Source organism: Phyllobates terribilis, unplaced genomic scaffold (assembly GCF_046119375.1).
Source record: "Phyllobates terribilis strain yellow unplaced genomic scaffold, ASM4611937v1 Scaffold_7__3_contigs__length_470593459, whole genome shotgun sequence".
NCBI classification, from domain to species: Eukaryota; Metazoa; Chordata; class Amphibia; order Anura; family Dendrobatidae; genus Phyllobates; species Phyllobates terribilis.
The window spans coordinates 2,816,326-2,836,933 of NW_027362767.1; positions in this window are offsets into that span (position 1 = coordinate 2,816,326).

Genomic DNA, 20,608 nt, shown 5'->3' on the forward strand with positions numbered 1-20,608 from the left:
TTATATAGAGTCATTACACGCAGAGTGATCTATTATATAGAGTCATTACACACAGAGGGATCTATTATATAGAGTCATTACACACAGAGGGATCTATTATATAGAGTCATTACACACAGAGGGATCTATTATATAGAGTCATTACACACAGAGGGATCTATTATATAGAGTCATTACACGCAGAGGGATCTATTATATAGAGTCATTACACGCAGAGGGATCTATTATATAGAGTCATTACACGCAGAGGGATCTATTATATAGTCATTACACGCAGAGGGATCTATTATATAGAGTCATTACACGCAGTGGGATCTATTATATAGAGTCATTACACGCAGAGGGATCTATTATATAGAGTCATTACACGCAGAGTGATCTATTATATAGAGTCACTACACACAGAGGGATCTATTTTATAGAGTCATTACACACAGAGGGATCTATTATATAGAGTCATTACACACAGAGGGATCTATTATATAGAGTCATTACACACAGAGGGATCTATTATATAGAGTCATTACACGCAGAGGGATCTATTATATAGAGTCATTACACGCAGAGGGATCTATTATATAAAGTCATTACACACAGAGCGATCTATTATATAGAGTCATTACACACAGAGGGATCTATTATATGGAGTCATTACACACAGAGGGATCTATTATATAGAGTCATTACACACAGAGGGATCTATTATATAGAGTCATTACACGCAGAGGGATCTATTATATAGAGTCATTACACGCAGAGCGATCTATTATATTGAGTCATTACACGCAGAGGGTAATAGAGTCATTACACACAGAGGGATCTATTATATAGAGTCATTACACGCAGAGGGATCTATTATATAGAGTCATTACACACAGAGGGATCTATTATATAGAGTCATTACACACAGAGGGATCTATTATATAGAGTCATTACACACAGAGGGATCTATTATATAGAGTCATTACACACAGAGGGATCTATTATATAGAGTCATTACACACAGAGGGATTTATTATATAGAGTCATTACACACAGGGATCTATTATATAGAGTCATTACACGCAGAGGGATCTATTATATAGAGTCATTACACGCAGAGGGATCTATTATATAGAGTCATTACACGCAGAGGGATCTATTATATAGAGTCATTACACGCAGAGGGATCTATTATATAGAGTCATTAAACGCAGAGGGATCTATTATATCGAGTCATTACACACAGAGCGATCTATTATATAGAGTCATTACACACAGAGGGATCTATTATATAGAGTCATTACACACAGAGGGATCTATTATATAGAGTCATTACACACAGAGGGATCTATTATATAGAGACATTACACACAGAGGGATCTATTATAGAGTCATTACACACAGAGGGATCTATTATAGAGTCATTACACACAGAGGGATCTATTATAGAGTCATTACACACAGAGGGATCTATTATATAGAGTCATTACATGCAGAGGGATCTATTATATAGAGTCATTACACGCAGAGGGATCTATTATATAGAGTCATTACACGCAGAGGGATCTATTATATAGAGTCATTACACACAGAGTGATCTATTATATAGAGTCATTACACGCAGAGGGATCTATTATATAGAGTCATTACACACAGAGCGATCTATTATATAGAGTCATTACACGCAGAGCGATCTATTATATAGAGTCATTACACGCAGAGGGATCTATTATATAGTGTCATTACACGCACAGCGATCTATTATATAGAATCATTACACGCAGAGGGATCTATTATATGGAGTCATTACACACAGAGGGATCTATTATATAGAGTCATTACACACAGAGGGATCTATTATGTAGAGTCATTACACGCAGAGGGATCTATTATATAGAGTCATTACACACAGAGGGATCTATTATATAGAGTCATTACACACAGAGGAATCTATTATATAGAGTCATTACACACAGAGGGATCTATTATATAGAGTCATTACACACAGAGGGATCTATTATATAGAGTCATTACACACAGAGGGATCTATTATATAGAGTCATTACACACAGGGATCTATTATATAGAGTCATTACACGCAGAGGGATCTATTATATAGAGTCATTACACGCAGAGGGATCTATTATATAGAGTCATTACACACAGAGGGATCTATTATATAGAGTCATTACACGCAGAGGGATCTATTATATAGAGTCATTAAACTCAGAGGGATCTATTATATCGAGTCATTACACGCAGAGGGATCTATTATATAGAGTCATTACACACAGAGCGATCTATTATATAGAGTCATTACACACAGAGGGATCTATTATATAGAGTCATTACACACAAAGGGATCTTATATAGAGTCATTACACACAGAGCGATCTATTATATAGAGTCATCACACAGAAGGATCTATTATATAGAGTCATCAAACAGAGGGATCTATTATATAGAGTCATTACACGCAGAGGGATCTATTATATAGAGTCACTACACACAGAGGGATCTATTTTATAGAGTCATTACACACAGAGGGATCTATTATATAGAGTCATTACACACAGAGGGATCTATTATATAGAGTCATTACACACAGAGGGATCTATTATATAGAGTCATTACACGCAGAGGGATCTATTATATAGAGTCATTACACGCAGAGGGATCTATTATATAAAGTCATTACACACAGAGCGATCAATTATATAGAGTCATTACACACAGAGGGATCTATTATATGGAGTCATTACACACAGAGGGATCTATTATATAGAGTCATTACACACAGAGGGATCTATTATATAGAGTCATTACACGCAGAGGGATCTATTATATAGAGTCATTACACGCAGAGCGATCTATTATATTGAGTCATTATACGCAGAGGGATCTATTATATGGAGTCATTACACACAGAGGGATCTATTATATAGAGTCATTACACACAGAGGGATCTATTATATAGAGTCATTACACGCAGAGGGATCTATTATATAGAGTCATTACACACAGAGGGATCTATTATATAGAGTCATTACACACAGAGGGATCTATTATATAGAGTCATTACACACAGAGGGATCTATTATATAGAGTCATTACACACAGAGGGATCTATTATATAGAGTCATTACACACAGAGGGATTTATTATATAGAGTCATTACACACAGGGATCTATTATATAGAGTCATTACACGCAGAGGGATCTATTATATAGAGTCATTACACGCAGAGGGATCTATTATATAGAGTCATTACACGCAGAGGGATCTATTATATAGAGTCATTACACGCAGAGGGATCTATTATATAGAGTCATTAAACGCAGAGGGATCTATTATATCGAGTCATTACACACAGAGCGATCTATTATATAGAGTCATTACACACAGAGGGATCTATTATATAGAGTCATTACACACAGAGGGATCTATTATATAGAGTCATTACACACAGAGGGATCTATTATATAGAGACATTACACACAGAGGGATCTATTATAGAGTCATTACACACAGAGGGATCTATTATAGAGTCATTACACACAGAGGGATCTATTATAGAGTCATTACACACAGAGGGATCTATTATATAGAGTCATTACATGCAGAGGGATCTATTATATAGAGTCATTACACGCAGAGGGATCTATTATATAGAGTCATTACACGCAGAGGGATCTATTATATAGAGTCATTACACGCAGAGTGATCTATTATATAGAGTCATTACACGCAGAGGGATCTATTATATAGAGTCATTACACACAGAGCGATCTATTATATAGAGTCATTACACGCAGAGCGATCTATTATATAGAGTCATTACACGCAGAGGGATCTATTATATAGTGTCATTACACGCACAGCGATCTATTATATAGAATCATTACACGCAGAGGGATCTATTATATGGAGTCATTACACACAGAGGGATCTATTATATAGAGTCATTACACACAGAGGGATCTATTATGTAGAGTCATTACACGCAGAGGGATCTATTATATAGAGTCATTACACACAGAGGGATCTATTATATAGAGTCATTACACACAGAGGAATCTATTATATAGAGTCATTACACACAGAGGGATCTATTATATAGAGTCATTACACACAGAGGGATCTATTATATAGAGTCATTACACACAGAGGGATCTATTATATAGAGTCATTACACACAGGGATCTATTATATAGAGTCATTACACGCAGAGGGATCTATTATATAGAGTCATTACACGCAGAGGGATCTATTATATAGAGTCATTACACACAGAGGGATCTATTATATAGAGTCATTACACGCAGAGGGATCTATTATATAGAGTCATTAAACTCAGAGGGATCTATTATATCGAGTCATTACACGCAGAGGGATCTATTATATAGAGTCATTACACACAGAGCGATCTATTATATAGAGTCATTACACACAGAGGGATCTATTATATAGAGTCATTACACACAAAGGGATCTTATATAGAGTCATTACACACAGAGCGATCTATTATATAGAGTCATCACACAGAAGGATCTATTATATAGAGTCATCAAACAGAGGGATCTATTATATAGAGTCATTACACGCAGAGGGATCTATTATATAGAGTCATTATACGCAGAGGGATCTATTATATAGACTCATTACACGCAGAGGGATCTATTATATAGAGTCAATACACGCAGAGGGATCTATTATATAGAGTCATTACACACAGAGGGATCTATTATATAGAGTCATTACACGCAGAGGGATCTATTATATAGTCATTACACGCAGAGGGATCTATTATATAGAGTCATTACACGCAGTGGGATCTATTATATAGAGTCATTACACGCAGAGGGATCTATTATATAGAGTCATTACACGCAGAGTGATCTATTATATAGAGTCATTACACACAGAGGGATCTATTATATAGAGTCATTACACACAGAGGGATCTATTATATAGAGTCATTACACACAGAGGGATCTATTATATAGAGTCATTACACACAGAGGGATCTATTATATAGAGTCATTACACACAGAGGGATCTATTATATAGAGTCATTACACACAGAGGGATCTATTATATAGAGTCATTACACACAGAGGGATCTATTATATAGAGTCATTACACGCAGAGGGATCTATTATATAGAGTCATTACACACAGAGGGATCTATTATATAGTCATTACACACAGAGGGATCTATTATATAGAGTCATTACACACAGAGGGATCTATTATATAGCGTCATTACACACAGAGGGATCTATTATATATACACATTACACACAGAGGGATCTATTATATAGAGTCATTACACACAGAGGGATCTATTATATAGAGTCATTACACACAGAGGGATCTATTATATAGAGTCATTACACACAGAGGGATCTATAATATAGAGTCATTACACACAGAGGGATCTATTATATAGAGCCATTACACACAGAGGGATCTATTATATAGAGCCATTACACACAGAGGGATCTATTATATAGAGTCATTACACACAGAGTGATCTATTATATAGAGTCATTACACACAGAGGGATCTATTATAGAGTCATTACACACAGAGGGATCTATTATATAGAGTCATTACACACAGAGTGATCTATTATATAGAGTCATTACACACAGAGGGATCTATTATATAGAGTCATTACACACAGAGGGATCTATTCTATAGAGTCACTACACACAGAGGGATCTATTATAGAGAGTCATTATACACAGAGGGATCTATTATAGAGTCATTTCACACAGCGGGATCTATTATATAGAGTCATTACACGCAGAGGGATCTATTATATATAGTCATTACACGCAGAGGGATCTATTCTATAGAGTCACTACACACAGAGGGATCTATTATAGAGAGTCATTATACACAGAGGGATCTATTATAGAGTCATTTCACACAGCGGGATCTATTATATAGAGTCATTACACGCAGAGGGATCTATTATATATAGTCATTACACGCAGAGGGATCTATTATATAGTCATTACACGCAGAGGGATCTATTATATAGAATCATTACACGCAGAGGGATCTATTATATAGAGTCATTACACGCAGAGGGATCTATTATATAGAGTCATTACACACAGAGTGATCTATTATATAGAGTCATTACACGCAGAGGGATCTATTATATAGAGTCATTACACGCAGAGCGATCTATTATATAGAGTCATTACACGCAGAGGGATCTATTATATAGTCATTACACGCAGAGGGATCTATTATATAGAATCATTACACGCAGAGGGATCTATTATATAGAGTCATTACACGCAGAGGGATCTATTATATAGAGTCATTACACACAGAGTGATCTATTATATAGAGTCATTACACGCAGAGGGATCTATTATATAGAGTCATTACACGCAGAGGGATCTATTATATAGAGTCATTACACGCAGAGCGATCTATTATATAGAGTCATTACACGCAGAGGGATCTATTATATAGTGTCATTACACGCAGAGCGATCTATTATATAGAGTCATTACACGCAAAGGGATCTATTATATAGAGTCATTACATGCAGAGCAATCTATTATATAGAGTCATTACACGCAGAGCGATCTATTATATAGAGTCATTACACGCAGACGGATCTATTATATAGAGTCATTACACGCAGAGGTATCTATTATATAGAGTCATTACACACAGAGGGATCTATTATATAGAGTCATTACACACAGAGGGATCTATTATATAGAGTCATTACACGCAGAGTGATCTATTATATAGAGTCAATACACGCAGAGGGATCTATTATATAGAGTCATTACACGCAGAGGGATCTATTATATAAAGTCATTACACGCAGAGGGATCTATTATATAGAGTCAATACACACAGAGGGATCTATTATATAGAGTCATTACACACAGAGGAATCTATTATATAGAGTCATTACACACAGAGGGATCTATTATATAGAGACATTACACACAGAGGGATCTATTATAGAGTCATTACACACAGAGGGATCTATTATAGAGTCATTACACACAGAGGGATCTATTATATAGAGTCATTACACGCAGAGGGATCTATTATATAGAGTCATTACATGCAGAGGGATCTATTATATAGAGTCATTACACGCAGAGGGATCTATTATATAGAGTCATTACACACAGAGTGATCTATTATATAGAGTCATTACACGCAGAGGGATCTATTATATAGAGTCATTACACACAGAGCGATCTATTATATAGAGTAATTACATGCAGAGCGATCTATTATATAGAGTCATTACACGCAGAGGGATCTATTATATAGTGTCATTACACGCAGAGCGATCTATTATATAGAGTCATTACACGCAGAGGGATCTTTTATATAGAGTCATTACACGCAGAGCGATCTATTATATAAAATCATTACACGCAGAGCGATCTATTATATAGAGTCATTACACGCAGAGGGATCTATTATATAGAGTCATTCCACGCAGAGCGATCTATTATATAGAGTCATTACACGCAGAGGGATCTATTATATGGAGTCATTACACACAGAGGGATATATTATATAGAGTCATTACACACAGAGTGATCTATTATATAGAGTCATTACATGCAGAGGGATCTATTATATAGAGTCATTACACACAGAGGGATCTATTATATAGAGTCATTACACACAGAGGGATCTATTATATAGAGTCATTACACACAGTGGGATCTATTATATAGAGTCATTACACACAGAGGGATCTATTATATACAGTCATTACACACAGAGTGATTTATTATATAGAGTCATTACACACAGAGGGATCTATTATATAGAATCATTACACACAGAGTGATCTATTATATAGAGTCATTACACACAGAGGGATCTACTATATAGAGTCATTACACAAAGAGGGATCTATTATATAGAGTCATTACACACAGAGGGATCTATTATATAGCGTCATTTCACACAGGGGGATCTATTATATATACACATTACACACAGAGGGATCTATTATATAGAGTCATTACACACAGAGGGATCTATTATATAGAGTCATTACACACAGAGGAATCTATTATATAGAGTCATTACACACAGTGGGATCTATAATATAGAGTCATTACACACAGAGGGATCTATTATATAGAGCCATTACACACAGAGGGATCTATTATATAGAGCCATTACACACAGAGGGATCTATTATATAGAGTCATTACACACAGAGTGATCTATTATATAGAGTCATTACACACAGATGGATCTATTATAGAGTCATTACACACAGAGGGATCTATTATATAGAGTCATTACACACAGAGTGATCTATTATATAGAGTCATTACACACAGAGGGATCTATTATATAGAGTCATTACACACAGAGGGATCTATTCTATAGAGTCACTACACACAGAGGGATCTATTATAGAGAGTCATTATACACAGAGGGATCTATTATAGAGTAATTTCACACAGCGGGATCTATTATATAGAGTCATTACACGCAGAGGGATCTATTATATAGAGTCATTACACGCAGCGGGATCTATTATATATAGTCATTACACGCAGAGGGATCTATTATATAGTCATTACACGCAGAGGGATCTATTATATAGAATCATTACACGCAGAGGGATCTATTATATAGAGTCATTACACGCAGAGGGATCTATTGTATAGTCATTACACACAGAGTGATCTATTATATAGAGTCATTACACGCAGAGGGATCTATTATATAGAGTCATTACACGCAGAGCGATCTATTATATAGAGTCATTACACGCAGAGGGATCTATTATATAGAGTCATTACACGCAGAGCGATCTATTATATAGAGTCATTACACTCAGAGGGATCTATTATATAGAGTCATTACACGCAGAGGGATCTATTATATAGAGTCATTACACACAGAGCGATCTATTATATAGAGTCATTACATGCAGAGCGATCTATTATATAGAGTCATTACACGCAGAGGGATCTATTATATAGTGTCAATACACGGAGAGCGATCTATTATATAGAGTCATTACACGCAGAGGGATCTATTATATAGAGTCATTACACGCAGAGCGATCTATTATATAAAGTCATTACACGCAGAGCGATCTATTATATAGAGTCATTACACGCAGAGGGATCTATTATATAGAGTCATTCCACGCAGAGCGATCTATTATATAGAGTCATTACACACAGAGGGATCTATTATATGGAGTCATTACACACAGAGGGATCTATTATATAGAGTCATTACACACAGAGGGATCTATTATATAGAGTCATTACATGCAGAGGGATCTATTATATAGAGTCATTACACACAGAGGGATCTATTATATAGAGTCATTACACACAGAGGGATCTATTATATAGAGTCATTACACACAGAGGGATCTATTATATAGAGTCATTACACACAGAGGGATCTATTATATACAGTCATTACACACAGAGTGATTTATTATATAGAGTCATTACACGCAGAGTGATCTATTATATAGAGTCATTACACACAGAGGGATCTATTATATAGAGTCATTACACACAGAGGGATCTATTATATAGAGTCATTACACACAGAGGGATCTATTATATAGAGTCATTACACACAGAGGGATCTATTATATAGAGTCATTACACACAGAGGGATCTATTATATAGAGTCATTACACACAGAGGGATCTATTATATAGAGTCATTACACACAGAGGGATCTATTATATAGAGTCATTACACGCAGAGGGATCTATTATATAGAGTCATTACACACAGAGGGATCTATTATATAGTGTCATTACATGCAGAGCGATCTATTATATAGAGTCATTACACACAGAGGGATCTATTATATAGCGTCATTACACACAGAGGGATCTATTATATATACTCATTACACACAGAGGGATCTATTATTTAGCGTCATTACAGACACAGTGATCTATTATATAGAGTCATTACACACAGAGTGATCTATTATATAGAGTCATTACACACAGTGGGATCTATTATATAGAGTCATTACACACAGAGTGATCTATTATATAGAGTCATTACACACAGAGGGATCTACTATATAGAGTCATTACACACAGAGGGATCTATTATATAGAGTCACTACACACAGAGGGATCTATTATATAGCGTCATTACACACAGAGGGATCTATTATATATACACATTACACACAGAGGGATCTATTATATAGAGTCATTACACACAGAGGGATCTATTATATAGAGTCATTACACACAGAGGGATCTATTATATAGAGTCATTACACACAGAGGGATCTATAATATAGAGTCATTACACACAGAGGGATCTATTATATAGAGCCATTACACACAGAGGGATCTATTATATAGAGCCATTACACACAGAGGGATCTATTATATAGAGTCATTACACACAGAGTGATCTATTATATAGAGTCATTACACACAGAGGGATCTATTATAGAGTCATTACACACAGAGGGATCTATTATATAGAGTCATTACACACAGAGGGATCTATTATATAGAGTCATTACACACAGAGGGATCTATTATATAGAGTCATTACACACAGAGGGATCTATTCTATAGAGTCACTACACACAGAGGGATCTATTATAGAGAGTCATTATACACAGAGGGATCTATTATAGAGTCATTTCACACAGCGGGATCTATTATATAGAGTCATTACACGCAGAGGGATCTATTATATAGAGTCATTACACGCAGAGGGATCTATTATATATAGTCATTACACGCAGAGCGATCTATTATATAGAGTCATTACACGCAGAGGGATCTATTATATAGAATCATTACACGCAGAGGGATCTATTATATAGAGTCATTACACGCAGAGGGATCTATTATATAGAGTCATTACACACAGAGTGATCTATTATATAGAGTCATTACACGCAGAGGGATCTATTATATAGAGTCATTACACGCAGAGCGATCTATTATATAGAGTCATTACACGCAGAGGGATCTATTATATAGTGTCATTACACGCAGAGCGATCTATTATATAGAGTCATTACACGCAAAGGGATCTATTATATAGAGTCATTACATGCAGAGCAATCTATTATATAGAGTCATTACACGCAGAGCGATCTATTATATAGAGTCATTACACGCAGACGGATCTATTATATAGAGTCATTACACGCAGAGGTATCTATTATATAGAGTCATTACACACAGAGGGATCTATTATATAGAGTCATTACACACAGAGGGATCTATTATATAGAGTCATTACATGCAGAGTGATCTATTATATAGAGTCAATACACGCAGAGGGATCTATTATATAGAGTCATTACACGCAGAGGGATCTATTATATAAAGTCATTACACGCAGAGGGATCTATTATATAGAGTCAATACACACAGAGGGATCTATTATATAGAGTCATTACACACAGAGGAATCTATTATATAGAGTCATTACACACAGAGGGATCTATTATATAGAGACATTACACACAGAGGGATCTATTATAGAGTCATTACACACAGAGGAATCTATTATAGAGTCATTACACACAGAGGGATCTATTATATAGAGTCATTACACGCAGAGGGATCTATTATATAGAGTCATTACACGCAGAGGGATCTATTATATAGAGTCATTACACGCAGAGGGATCTATTATATAGAGTCATTACACACAGAGTGATCTATTATATAGAGTCATTACACGCAGAGGGATCTATTATATAGAGTCATTACACACAGAGCGATCTATTATATAGAGTAATTACATGCAGAGCGATCTATTATATAGAGTCATTACACGCAGAGGGATCTATTATATAGTGTCATTACACGCAGAGTGATCTATTATATAGAGTCATTACACGCAGAGGGATCTTTTATATAGAGTCATTACACGCAGAGCGATCTATTATATAAAGTCATTACACGCAGAGAGATCTATTATATAGAGTCATTACACGCAGAGGGATCTATTATATAGAGTCATTCCACGCAGAGCGATCTATTATATAGAGTCATTACACACAGAGGGATCTATTATATAGAGTCATTACACGCAGAGGGATATATTATATAGAGTCATTACACACAGAGTGATCTATTATATAGAGTCATTACATGCAGAGGGATCTATTATATAGAGTCATTACACACAGAGGGATCTATTATATAGAGTCATTACACACAGAGGGATCTATTATATAGAGTCATTACACACAGTGGGATCTATTATATAGAGTCATTACACACAGAGGGATCTATTATATACAGTCATTACACACAGAGTGATTTATTATATAGAGTCATTACACACAGAGGGATCTATTATATAGAATCATTACACACAGAGTGATCTATTATATAGAGTCATTACACACAGAGGGATCTACTATATAGAGTCATTACACAAAGAGGGATCTATTATATAGAGTCATTACACACAGAGGGATCTATTATATAGCGTCATTACACACAGGGGGATCTATTATATATACACATTACACACAGAGGGATCTATTATATAGAGTCATTACACACAGAGGGATCTATTATATAGAGTCATTACACACAGAGGAATCTATTATATAGAGTCATTACACACAGTGGGATCTATAATATAGAGTCATTACACACAGAGGGATCTATTATATAGAGCCATTACACACAGAGGGATCTATTATATAGAGCCATTACACACAGAGGAATCTATTATATAGAGTCATTACACACAGAGTGATCTATTATATAGAGTCATTACACACAGAGGGATCTATTATATAGAGTCATTACACACAGAGTGATCTATTATATAGAGTCATTACACACAGAGGGATCTATTATATAGAGTCATTACACACAGAGGGATCTATTCTATAGAGTCACTACACACAGAGGGATCTATTATAGAGAGTCATTATACACAGAGGGATCTATTATAGAGTAATTTCACACAGCGGGATCTATTATATAGAGTCATTACACGCAGAGGGATCTATTATATAGAGTCATTACACGCAGCGGGATCTATTATATATAGTCATTACACGCAGAGGGATCTATTATATAGTCATTACACGCAGAGGGATCTATTATATAGAATAATTACACGCAGAGGGATCTATTATATAGAGTCATTACACGCAGAGGGATCTATTATATAGTCATTACACACAGAGTGATCTATTATATAGAGTCATTACACGCAGAGGGATCTATTATATAGAGTCATTACACGCAGAGCGATCTATTATATAGAGTCATTACACGCAGAGGGATCTATTATATAGAGTCATTACACGCAGAGCGATCTATTATATAGAGTCATTACACTCAGAGGGATCTATTATATAGAGTCATTACACGCAGAGGGATCTATTTTACATAGTCATTACACACAGAGCGATCTATTATATAGAGGCATTACATGCAGAGCGATCTATTATATAGAGTCATTACACGCAGAGGGATCTATTATATAGTGTCAATACACGCAGAGCGATCTATTATATAGAGTCATTACACGCAGAGGGATCTATTATATAGAGTCATTACACGCAGAGCGATCTATTATATAAAGTCATTACACGCAGAGCGATCTATTATATAGAGTCATTACACGCAGAGGGTTCTATTATATAGAGTCATTCCACGCAGAGCGATCTATTATATAGAGTCATTACACACAGAGGGATCTATTATATGGAGTCATTACACACAGAGGTATCTATTATATAGAGTCATTACACACAGAGGGATCTATTATATAGAGTCATTACATGCAGAGGGATCTATTATATAGAGTCATTACACACAGAGGGATCTATTATATAGAGTCATTACACACAGAGGGATCTATTATATAGAGTCATTACACACAGAGGGATCTATTATATAGAGTCATTACACACAGAGGGATCTATTATATACAGTCATTACACACAGAGTGATTTATTATATAGAGTCATTACACACAGAGGGATCTATTATATAGAATCATTACACACAGAGTGATCTATTATATAGAGTCATTACACACAGAGGGATCTATTATATAGAGTCATTACACACAGAGTGATTTATTATATAGAGTCATTACACACAGCGGTATCTATTATATAGAGTAATTACACACAGAGGGATCTATTATATAGTCATTACACACAGAGTGATCTATTATATAAAGTCATTACACACAGAGGGATCTATTATATAGTGTCATTACACTCAGAGGGATCTATTATATAGAGTCATTACACACAGAAGGATCTATTATATAGTGTCATTACATGCAGAGCGATCTATTATATAGAGTCATTACACGCAGAGGGATCTATTATATAGTGTCATTACACGCAGAGCGATCTATTATATAGAGTCATTACACGCAGAGGGATCTATTATATAGAGTCATTACACGCAGAGCGATCTATTATATAAAGTCATTACACGCAGAGCGATCTATTATATAGAGTCATTACACGCAGAGGGATCTATTATATAGAGTCATTACACGCAGAGCGATCTATTATATAGAGTCATTACACACAGAGGGATCTATTATATGGAGTCATTACACACAGAGGGATCTATTATATAGAGTCATTACACACAGAGGGATCTATTATATAGAGTCATTACACGCAGAGGGATCTATTATATAGAGTCATTACACACAGAGGGATCTATTATATAGAGTCATTACACACAGAGGGATCTATTATATAGAGTCATTACACACAGAGGGATCTATTATATAGAGTCATTACACACAGAGGGATCTATTATATAGAGTCATTACACACAGAGGGATCTATTATATAGAATCATTACACACAGAGTGATCTATTATATAGAGTCATTACACACAGAGGGATCTATTATATAGAGTCATTACACACAGAGTGATTTATTATATAGAGTCATTACACACAGAGGGATCTATTATATAGAATCATTACACACAGAGTGATCTATTATATAGAGTCATTACACACAGAGGGATCTATTATATAGAGTCATTACACACAGAGGGATCTATTATATAGAGTCATTACACACAGAGGTATCTATTATATAGAGTAATTACACACAGAGGGATCTATTATATAGTCATTACACACAGAGTGATCTATTATATAAAGTCATTACACACAGAGGGATCTATTATATAGTGTCATTACACACAGAGGGATCTATTATATAGAGTCATTACACACAGAGGGATCTATTATATAGTGTCATTACACACAGAGGGATCTATTATATAGAGTCATTACACACAGAGGGATCTATTATATAGAGTCATTACACGCAGAGGGATCTATTATATAGAGTCATTACACACAGAGGGATCTATTATATAGAGTCATTACACACAGAGGGATCTATTATATAGAGTCATCACACACAGAGGGATCTATTATATAGAGTTATTACACACAGAGGGATCTATTATATAGAGTCATTACACACAGAGGGATCTATTATAGAGTCATTACACACAGAGGGATCTATTGTATAGAGTCATTACACACAGAGGGATCTATTATATAGTGTCATTACACACAGAGGGATCTATTATATAGAGTCATTACACACAGAGGGATCTATTATATAGAGTCATTACACGCAGAGGGATCTATTATATAGAGTCATTACACGCAGAGGGATCTATTATATAGAGTCATCACACACAGAGGGATCTATTATATAGAGTCATTACACACAGAGGGATCTATTATATAGAGTCATTACACACAGAGGGATCTATTATAGAGTCATTACACACAGAGGGATCTATTATATAGAGTCATTACACACAGAGGGATCTATTATATAGTGTCATTACACACAGAGGGATCTATTATATAGAGTCATTACACACAGAGGGATCTATTATATAGAGTCATTACACGCAGAGGGATCTATTATATAGAGTCATTACACGCAGAGGGATCTATTATATAGAGTCGTTACACGCAGAGGGATCTATTATATAGAGTCATTACACACAGAGGGATCTATTATATAGAGTCATTACACACAGAGTGATCTATTATATAGAGTCATTGCACACAGAGTGATCTATTACATAGATTCATTACACGCAGAGTGATCTATTATATAGAGTCATTACACACAGAGCGATCTATTATATAGAGTCGTTACACACAGAGGGATCTATTATATAGAGTCATTACACGCAGAGGGATCTATTATATAGAGTCATTACACACAGAGGGATCTATTATATAGAGTCATTACACGCAGAGGGATCTATTATATAGAGTCATTACACGCAGAGGGATCTATTATATAGAGTCATTACACACAGAGGGATCTATTATATAGAGTCATTACACGCAGAGGGATCTATTATATAGAGTCATTACACGCAGAGCTATCTATTATATAGAGTCATTACATGCAGAGGGATCTATTATATAGAGTCATTACACGCTGAGGGATCTATTATATAGTGTCATTACACGCAGAGCGATCTGTTATATAGAGTCATTACACGCAGAGCGATCTAATATATATAGTCATTGCACGCAGAGCGATCTATTATATAGAGTCATTACACGCAGAGGGACCTATTATATAAAGTCATTACACGCAGAGGGATCTATTATATAGAGTCAATACACACAGAGGGATCTATTATATAGAGTCATTACACACAGAGGGATCTATTATATAGAGTCATTACACACAGAGGGATCTATTATATAGAGACATTACACACAGAGGGATCTATTATAGAGTCATTACACACAGAGGGATCTATTATAGAGTCATTACACACAGAGGGATCTATTATATAGAGTCATTACACGCAGAGGGATCTATTATATAGAGTCATTACACGCAGAGGGATCTATTATATAGAGTCATTACACGCAGAGGGATCTATTATATAGAGTCATTACACGCAGAGGGATCTATTATATAGAGTCATTACACACAGAGTGATCTACTATATAGAGTCATTACACGCAGAGGGATCTATTATATAGAGTCATTACACGCAGAGCGATCTATGATATAGAGTCATTACATGCAGAGCGATCTATTATATAGAGTCATTACACGCAGAGGGATCTATTATATAGTGTCATTACACGCAGAGCGATCTATTATATAGAGTCATTACACGCAGAGGGATCTATTATATAGAGTCATTACACGCAGAGCGATCTATTATATAAAGTCAATACACGCAGAGCGATCTATTATATAGAGTCATTACACGCAGAGGGATCTATTATATAGAGTCATTACACGCAGAGCGATCTATTATATAGAGTCATTACACGCAGAGGGATCTATTATATGGAGTCATTACACACAGAGGGATCTATTATATAGAGTCATTACACACAGAGGGATCTATTATATAGAGTCATTACACGCAGAGGGATCTATTATATAGAGTCATTACACACAGAGGGATCTATTATATAGAGTCATTACACACAGAGGGATCTATTATATAGAGTCATTACACACAGAGGGATCTATTATATAGAGTCATTACACACAGAGGGATCTATTATATACAGTCATTACACACAGAGTGATTTATTATATAGAGTCATTACACACAGAGGGATCTATTATATAGAATCATTACACACAGAGTGATCTATTATATAGAGTTATTACACACAGAGGGATCTATTATATAGAGCCATTACACACAGAGGTATCTATTATATAGAGTAATTACACACAGAGGGATCTATTATATAGTCATTACACACAGAGTGATCTATTATATAAAGTCATTACACACAGAGGGATCTATTATATAGTGTCATTACACACAGAGGGATCTATTATATAGAGTCATTACACACAGAGGGATCTATTATATAGTGTCATTACACACAGAGGGATCTATTATATAGAGTCATTACACACAGAGGGATCTATTATACAGAGTCATTACACACAGAGGGATCTATTATATAGAGTCATTACACGCTGAGGGATCTATTATATAGAGTCATTACACACAGAGGGATCTATTATATAGAGTCATTACACACAGAGGGATCTATTATATAGAGTCATCACACACAGAGGGATCTATTATATAGAGTCATTACACACAGAGGGATCTATTATATAGAGTCATTACACACAGAGGGATCTATTATAGAGTCATTACACACAGAGGGATCTATTGTATAGAGTCATTACACACAGAGGGATCTATAATATAGTGTCATTACACACAGAGGGATCTATTATATAGAGTCATTACACACAGAGGGATCTATTATATTAAGTCATTACACGCAGAGGGATCTATTATATAGAGTCATTACACGCAGAGGGATCTATTATATAGAGTCGTTACACACAGAGGGATCTATTATAAAGAGTCATTACACACAGAGGGATCTATTATATAGAGTCATTACACACAGAGTGATCTATTATATAGAGTCATTACACACAGAGTGATCTATTATATAGATTCATTACACGCAGAGCGATCTATTATATAGAGTCATTACACACAGAGCGATCTATTATATAGAGTCATTACACACAGAGGGATCTATTATATACAGTCATTACACACAGAGGGATCTATTATATAGAGTCATTACACACAGAGGGATCTATTATATAGAGTCATTACACGCAGAGGCATCTATTATATAGAGTTATTACACACAGAGGGATCTATTATATAGAGTCATTACACACAGAGGGATCTATTATATAGAGTCATTACACGCAGAGGGATCTATTATATAGAGTCATTACACGCAGAGCTATCTATTATATAGGGTCATTACTCGCAGAGGGATCTATTATATAGAGTCCTTACACGCTGAGGGATCTATTATATAGTGTCATTACACGCAGAGCGATCTGTTATATAGTCATTACACGCAGAGGGATCTAATATATAGAGTCATTGCACGCAGAGCGATCTATTATATAGAGTCATTACACGCAGAGGGATCTATTATATGGAGTCATTACACACAGAGGGATCTTTTATATAGAGTCATTACACACAGAGGGATCTATTATATAGAGTCATTACACACAGAGGGATCTATTTTATAGAATCATTACACACAGAGTGATCTATTATATAGAGTCAATACACACAGAGGGATCTATTATATAGAGTCATTACACACAGAGTGATTTATTATATAGAGTCATTACACACAGAGGTATCTATTATATAGAGTAATTACACACAGAGGGATCTATTATATAGTCATTACACACAGAGTGATCTATTATATAAAGTCATTACACACAGAGGGATCTATTATATAGTGTCATTACACACAGAGGGATCTATTATATAGAGTCATTACACACAGAGGGATCTATTATATAGTGTCATTACACACAGAGGGATCTATTATATAGAGTCATTACACACAGAGGGATCTATTATATAGAGTCATTACACACAGAGGGATCTATTATATAGAGTCATTACACGCAGAGGGATCTATTATATAGAGTCATTACACACAGAGGGATCTATTATATAGAGTCATTACACACAGAGGGATCTATTATATAGAGTCATCACACACAGAGGGATCTATTATATAGAGTCATTACACACAGAGGGATCTATTATATAGAGTCATTACACACAGAGGGATCTATTATAGAGTCATTACACACAGAGGGATCTATTGTATAGAGTCATTACACACAGAGGGATCTATTATATAGTGTCATTACACACAGAGGGATCTATTATATAGAGTCATTACACACAGAGGGATCTATCATATAGAGTCATTACACGCAGAGGGATCTATTATATAGAGTCATTACACGCAGAGGGATCTATTATATAGAGTCGTTACACGCAGAGGGATCTATTATATAGAGTCATTACACACAGAGGGATCTATTATATAGAGTCATTATACACAGAGTGATCTATTATATAGATTCATTACACGCAGAGTGATCTATTATATAGAGTCATTACACACAGAGCAATCTATTATATAGAGTCATTACACACAGAGGGATCTATTATATAGAGTCATTACACGCAGAGGGATCTATTATATAGAGTCATTACACACAGAGGGATCTATTATATAGAGTCATTACACGCAGAGGGATCTATTATATAGAGTCATTACACACAGAGGGATCTATTATATAGAGTCATTACACGCAGAGGGATCTATTATATAGAGTCATTACACACAGAGGGGTCTATTATATAGAGTCATTACACACAGAGGGATCTATTATATAGAGTCATTACACGCAGAGGGATCTATTATATAGAGTCATTACACGCAGAGCTATCTATTATATAGAGTCATTACTCGCAGAGGGATCTATTATATAGAGTCATTACACGCTGAGGGATCTATTATATAGTGTCATTACACGCAGAGCGATCTGTTATATAGAGTCATTACACGCAGAGGGATCTAATATATAGAGTCATTGCACGCAGAGCGATCTATTATATAGAGTCATTACACACAGAGGGATCTATTATATGGAGTCATTACACACAGAGGGATCTATTATATAGAGTCATTACACACAGAGGGATCTATTATATA